This window comes from Python bivittatus, unplaced genomic scaffold (assembly GCF_059951505.1).
Source record: "Python bivittatus isolate LINGU-HERP-01145 unplaced genomic scaffold, Pbiv_v1 ctg000590_np1212, whole genome shotgun sequence".
In the NCBI taxonomy this organism is placed as follows: domain Eukaryota; kingdom Metazoa; phylum Chordata; class Lepidosauria; order Squamata; family Pythonidae; genus Python; species Python bivittatus.
This window is the reverse complement of record NW_028277086.1, coordinates 6,627,591-6,635,400: the sequence shown is the minus strand read 5'-3', so window position 1 is coordinate 6,635,400 and position 7,810 is coordinate 6,627,591.

The window sequence follows — 7,810 nt, the reverse complement described above, 5'->3', positions numbered from 1 at the left end:
CACAAATGGGGAGAGGCAAAACATGATGTGGAATTCTGGATCCCTCACTTCACCAGCTGAAAGTCTTAGATCATTTCTCCCCTTTGAATTACTGGATGGGGTATTATTCCCAGGAATAGTAGCATATAAATTGCTTGGCATTTGCAGTTGCCAAAATGTGGGTGATTTAGTCAAATCTAAACTCAGTAGGCTAAAGCAAGCCATTTGTCTAAGCAATTGATTCATTGATCAGCTTGGCTGAAATTGCTGGGTAGGAACACTTAAAATATGGGACAGAAATATTTACAATTTTTGCTAATATATATAGTTTTCTGTACCATTTCATAATATTTGGGATTTTGTATCCAACTTTAGCTGGAGCACACACAGTTATCATTACTGTATTGATTTGTATAAGCTTAACCATCCTTAATAATCACTGCTTTTGTACACAATTTGCGTGCAAATATTATCTTGTAAGGAATGCTTTCCTTCCCAAAACATATTGTTTGCTGCACATTTAGATTATTATTGAGTTGGTGTTATGTGCCTATTGAAATCTGAGGTGGGTTCCATTTAAAGGATGAACTTCAATGCATTAGTTCCAGTCCTGGTTTCCAAGGCAGCAGAAAGCTATTCTAAGGGTGTACCCATGGGGGCTAGCTGCCCAGAATGCCAACATGTTTAGAGGGCTGAAATAGACAAACACAGCTTTTGTTCAACTCCTGCCCAGCACACATTTGACTTCTGGATGTATTTTTCTGCTGCAGTTTGAGAGTAGCGTCTTCTTCTCGTGTCATCTTGAGGGCTCTTATCCATTTTGGTTGGAGCACTTACCTTCTAGTAGGCTCACCCCTAACTGGCTGCTTTGCAGAGGGAGAAATTCAATCTTAGCTGAAACAACAGTGGTTGGGATATGTAAGAGCCTCTAAGACTGTATCTTGACATATTTGCCCTAATATAAAGGAGGCTGCCAGTTAAACCCACCCCAGATTTTTTTTTATTTCCTTCAGCTTCCTAGTTTTATCTAAATAGCAGAAAGCTTTTTAAAATAAAATAAATCCAGATTAGTTTTATTTAATCTGTGTTTTTTTCTTAACCATTTCTGTACAGAATCAAGCTTTCAAGCAGTTAAAATATGGTATCATATTCACTCTTACCTTCCAGATTAAACATGCTCAGTCCCTTCATCTTTTCCTCTAGAGATCTCCCCCCCCCCCCCTCTTAAATAGCTGACTATCACCACTGGATTTCATTTACAATCATCACTCTTTTAAAAGGGAAACACCTAGAACAGGACCAATTTGCTGGATGAAGTTTGTCTGGTGTAGAAATGATTAGCATTGTTTATTTACTGGGAAATTTAGAATGTTTTAATTTCTTCTCAAGACCACAAATGCATTCCTAAAGTCTGAAAAATTAAAGATATGGCTGCTTTAAAGAACAGCTTCACTCGTGCTCTTCTGAATTCTTTCTAAATCATGTTATTAATTTGCCCTTGACTTTGCCTCATGTTACTTATTTAGGGTGTAAAACAGACAGACAGACAGACACACACACACACACCCCAAGAATTATTTTTGTCTTTTCCAAATGTCTTAAATAAATATTAGGTATGGATATGAGATAATAGATCTTAATGTCTTAATGTCAATGAAAGATGGGAAATCCAATGCTAATCTGATGAACATTATTTTAATCCCTAAGGATATGAATCCATTGCCTAAATTGAAATAATGTTTCAAGTTTGGTATGACTAAATCTCTATCCTACCATATGCCGATAGATAGATAGATAGATAGATAGATAGATAGATAGATAGATAGATAGATAGATAGATAGATAGATAGAAAAGGAGATAGTCACATAGATACTGTACACACAAATATACATGTACCTATGAAGCACATTATTAGCCATACAAGAAGCCAACTATTAGGGAATGAAGCCAGAAGTCTTTGTAGGAGGAGAAGAAAGGATTTAAGAATAATAATTTTGAATGGAGCTATTCTGCCAAGCAGTGATCTGCAAGAAGTTGCCATGGGCTGAGCCTTTTTAAAAGCTGCCCACAGACAACTCTGCAATTCCAGACAGAGAACTATGAAGGAGGAATGTTTTGAGCAAAAGGCTGAGATGGAGAAAGAGAAACTGAAAAGAAGATGACATCTGGTCTGATACAGAGCTCTTCACCAAGGAACAGGGACTCAGCATAATGGCATCTTTGGGTACGTGTGTCAAAATGCGGAAGATGCTCAATGCAGTGTCACAATCAGAACCTCACCCATTTTCTACATGCACACACTAATGGGTGGGGCTTCAATCATGACACTGCCGTGACCATCTTGCACCTTTTCACACACAGCCCTGTGGGTAGCCTTGGTTTCGGCACTGCCACTTTGAGCAGAGGGTGTTTCAGATGGCATTGGACAAGATGCTTACGGAGAGCAGATCACTCAGGGCAAGAAGTTAAGTGCATCATTGCCATCAGAAATACCTTAGGGGAATCTCTGTGAAAGCTGGTGAATGTGTGTGCACGATGCATGTAAAAAGGGAAGGGGCTTCAACTGGGCAGTTACAGCTACTATACTGATTTTTTTGGACACACACACACCTTGTGGCTACCCTGGTCCCTTACATGTTTAAGTGGGACACGTCAGAGAACTTGATTGGTGGATTCCTCTGGTTTCATTTTCCTTCCCACTCCTGTGACCTGTCAGTTGGGCTATTTCTGAACATATATCTACTATTCTAGTGCTAGATCCCTGTTCAGAAATAGTCATAACAACAATATGGAGAATGGAAATGGTTGAAGCAGGAAAGAATGAAGAAGGATGAGCGGTACTGGCAGCAAGGGTCTATGGTTTGCTGGACTAGGAATAGGAAAAAGGGCACCTTCCCCAAAACAGTAAAAACTACCGTCACACATAACCCCTTCTCTGCAGAAGTAGCAGTAAATCTGCAACTGTTCTCATTGGCAACAGAGCCAGGAACACCCAGCTGGCAGAACCTGGCTCTACCTTATGGATAAATTTGATATTTTATGAAGCACAGCCACCTACCAGGTATACTTTAATCTGGATTCCTGCATTAAGCAGGGGATGAGGCTCAATAACATCAAGGGCCCTTCCAACTTCATGATTCTACCACTGCAAGGCTGGACTACCATGATGCACTCTACAAGAGGCTACCTTGGTACAAAGTGTGGCCACCTGGGTGCTAGCAGGTGGCAACATTTCTATGCTAGTAGAACATCTGTTCTCCAGTCTCTGCTCTGGTTGACATGAGGCTTCCAAGTCCCCTTCAAAGTGCTAGTTGGACCTATAAAGCCTTATATGGCTTGTTTCCCAGGTACCTTCGGAACCATCTCTCCTGGGTGGAAATATGCCCAACCCATGCGTCCATGGAGAAGTGAAGGGGACCTGAGCTTGAAGGCAAAACTTCTTTGAAGCCTGTTGTCTTCTTATTCAAGTCACTTCACTTGCCAATAGCAAGGTCCACTCTCCTTTCTAGCACAGCTCCTATATTGGCACCAAGGAAGATCAGTGAGGAGTCAGTGGCGTAGACTCCTTTTTCCCTTGTGCATAGAAGAAATATCTGTGCAAAAAGGGTTATTTAGCTGGCTGAAGCAGTTTGGTTATTTCTCCACTCATGCACTCATAACAACTGTGAGCTTGAAAGATTACTTAGCAGAGCTTTGTAGACTGGACCGTTGTATTGTTGATGCTTGCTTCTTATCTGACTTGTTACTTGCGACCATTAAGATAAAGAGAAGAGCATCAACTCCCTAATCTAACACCTGCCAAGGGAAGGGTGGGACAATCTGATATGTTGCCCCACCATCCCCAGATGCTGTCTGCTAGAGACTTTCCACCCCTAAAATATTCTTGGCAGGAGTTCCACAGCTTAAAGCAATGATCGAGTCCCTGATAACAAGTTCCACAAAGCCATCCCCAGGCAGGACTACTTATATTCCTTGTTCTCTTAAGAAAACATTTCAAAGGTGGTAACTCCCTCCCCCTCAGACAGCTGGAAATTCAGGGTAGACCCAAAGCCCAAGGGTGCCAGGCATCTACTGGCTTCAGGGGGTCTGTCCCTTGCTATTCTTGAAGATCCTGGCATGCTGAAAGGATGTGTGCGTATGGATGTGTGTATGTATTTCTCTATTATCTCTTTTAATATTTATTCAATAATACCCCTTTGGCATTCCAACCTGGTTGAGCCTTTTGCCTTCAGATGCTGAAGAATCCTATTGGCTTCTGATTGGCCACCAGGTTACCAATTGGGCTCTCCTGTCTTCTGTGACTTCCAGACCTCCAAGGTGGACCTGAGCAACCCATATTTATTTATTTATCAGCCAAAGCAATACACTTCTCTGCAGAGGGAGCCAGGGAAGCCAGCTCTGTGCCAATTGGCACAATATGAACAGTTCCGGCCCTTGTTACCATCTGCTTTTGGGACTTGGGCTGGAACGCATGGTTTTGGCCCAGTGGGAAAGCTTGTTTAGTGCAGCGAAACCTGCTGAGATGAACACCGGGAGCAAAGCTGCAACTGTCAGCTTTGTAGTGAATATCCTGCATCTTGGAGAGGGGAACAAAAAGGCAAGGAAGCCAAAAGGGAGGAAGAGAAGGAGGTGAACAGGCAGTTCACCTGCACATTCCACACTGCACCAAGGAAAGTGAGTTGGCTCCAATTTTGCTTCCTCTGTCTTCTTTTCTGAAAAGTCACTGTCCTGTTATTTCTATATTACAGAGGCTGCTCTTGTGATCACTGAGTGAGGCACTGATAATGAAACTAATTTGCAAAGACTTAATATGACAATTATAAGCCCTACCCATTCAGAATCCTCTTAATTAACATTTTTAGCCTCAGAACTTATTGAAAAGGTCGTTCCTAGATAAATTTTCCCTTGAAGGGCATTCATGATAACATTATAACAAGGATTTCTAATTTCCTGTGGAACTCTTCAGAAGAAACAACCAAATGTGGAAAATATTACTTGCAGAGACAGAAGATGTATACCTTCTACCGGTTTATATTTTTAACTATCCTTTGTTCAACAAGTAGCTGGTGTATAGTTTTACATATTGGTAGTAAATTAAAAAGCAAACAAGCCATATTTATAGTTCTGGGCAATTTGTGGATCTGGCCACTGAATCATGTATTTATCTAGCCAAGAGTTCTCAAACTTGCAACTCATTACCCTTATGTGGCCCTCCAAGTCATTTTCTGGAACCCATAACTGTATTTGTAGGGACTGATGATGTTGCCCAATAAGGTGGGGGCACAGAGATATATGCACAGGTTGGGTCATGGGAATGGTCCAAGAAGAGGAACAGGATGATAAAGATGGCTTGATGGCTTACCTTGGCCCAATCCATCAGGTCATCTACCAACTGGAGGACTTGACTGGCCAGGCTGTCCAGTCGGTACTCTGAGACTCCTGCTGACTCCTGGGAAACCGTACCTACTTTTGTGCTATGTGGGGCTGCGGCTTTGAGGCAGGGACAATGGGGAGGTGAGGCATGGTCAGGAAAGAAGGGTAGGAGGCTAGGAAGGGAGGGAAGAAGCAGTCAAGGAGGAAGGCTGAGTTTGCCACTGTGGCAGGAAGGTCCCATCCTGGAAAAGGAGCAAGTAACACCTTGAGTGAGCAAGAAAGATTGCTTAGCTAAATGAAAGACAAAATGACTTTGCCAGGCAAGGAGAGAGAAAGGAAAGTGAATAAGAAAAAGGCTGAAGGTAAGAAAGATCTCTCTGCTCAGTGAGGAAGGGGAACAAAGAGAAAAGCAGGATCTGGGCAGTAATTACTAGGATGGGTTTCTCACATTGCACATGCAAGATATGATCTTGAAAATGTATTGCAATTCAACCTACAGTAGTAATAAAATCAAATATTAGTGTTCTGTTTAATGAAAAATGCTGCCAGCTATGTGGCCAGGTGAAGTGGCCCTATTTTGCAGAAAATGCTCAGCATGACTTTGCTTTTGGGCTAAATGGCCCTTAAATACTCTTCATTTTCCATTCACTAGAGACTTTTGATTCAGCATATAAAAAAAGACTTCAGTATTGCAGCCTGGATATTGAATTAGTCCTCCTGAAATGGTACTTGTGAAGTTTTAAGAACCCTGGTCTAGTCCAATAATAATCCACCTAGCAGAATATTTTCAATAAAATCTGCTAATGACTTTATGGAGTTTAAGGGAGGAATCTCTCAGCAGTGGATGAGGGAAATATCTGTTTAGACCTCATCTGGAAAAAAAAAATGAATCTAATTTCACATTTTGAATCAGTGGATAGATTGAAATTACCTTCTTTCAGGAAATCTTTTGACTACCAAATCTAATCTAAAGACTACCAAGTCTAATCTTCCCCAAGATAATCCATCTGAGTCATAACCAGGTCTGATTCTACTAAGCATCTACACTGACAAGGTTGGCCAAATGCTACCGTCTGCCAAGACGTGCTTAGGATAGTAACTACACACACACACACACATATATATGTGTGTGTGTATATATATGTGTGTGTGTGTGTGTGTGTGTGTGTGTGTATATATATATATATATATATATATATATATATATATATGACTATTTGACAATATGACTGAAGCAACACATAGTCCATTGGACTTTAAATTTATTTATGTATTTATTTACAGGACTTATATGGCTGCCTATTTCATACAGTGTCTCTAGGCAGTTCACAACAATCCATAGAACATGGTTAAAAACAAGGACAACCTTCCCCAGAAGGTGCCAGACCAGCTCAACCCCCATCCTAGTCCAATGCTTGGGGGGAAAGCTAGGTCTTCACTGCCATCTGGAAGACTAAAAGGGTAGGGATCCCTCTGATCTCAGATGGGAGACTGTTCCAAAGGACTGGGGTGGCCACTGAGAAAGCACGCCTCTGAAGTCCCATCAGATGACAACATTTAAGGGAGGGCACCTGGAGCACACCACTCTATCTAACCTATTAGGACAGGCAAATATCCTCAGGATGAGATGGTGTCACAAGTAACTGGTCCTGTGCCATGTAGGGCTATAAAGGTGATAACCTTTAAGTTATCTAGTTACCACCTCAAATTGTATCTGGAAAGCAACTGGAAGCCAGTGTAGCTCATGCAGCAGTGGTGTTACTCAGGTGAACCCAAAACTGTGCATGCCACTGCATTCTGGGCCAGTTGTGGCTTCTGGGTGGTCTTCAAGAGCAGCCCTGCGTAGAACACATTACAGTAATCTAAATGGGAAGTGACTAAGGCATAGGTGACTCTGAGCAAGGCCTCCTGGTCCAGGAATGGGCACAATTGGCACACAAGACAGATTTGTGCAAAGGCCCCCCTGGCCACAGCTGCCACCTGCTATTACAGCAGGAGCCGTAAGTCCAAGAGGGCCCACAACTTGCACACCAGATGTGTACAGGTGAGTGTTATCTCATCCAGAGTCAGAGATGTCAAAAACTCACAACCACTCCATCATGCTAGCTAGGGTTGAGTCACAGCTGGTTTCTCCCCATTTTTCCCCAGCCAGCCCTAAAAGCCTCCAGGCACTGAGCAAGCACCTGAACAGCATCACCTGCCCTGCATGTGGTAGAGTTGTATAACTGGGTATCATCAGTATACTGATGACCAAACCCCATGGTGGCAGATGACCTCTCCCAGCAGCTTCATATAGATGTTAAATAGGAGGGGAGAGAGACTGGAGCCCTGAGGCACCCCACATAATAGGGGTCTAGGGCTGGACCTCTCCTTCCCCACCAGCACTAACTGGTACTAGCCACGGAGAAAGGAGAACCACTGCAAAACGGTGTTCCCGGAGCCAGTCCAGCAAGATAC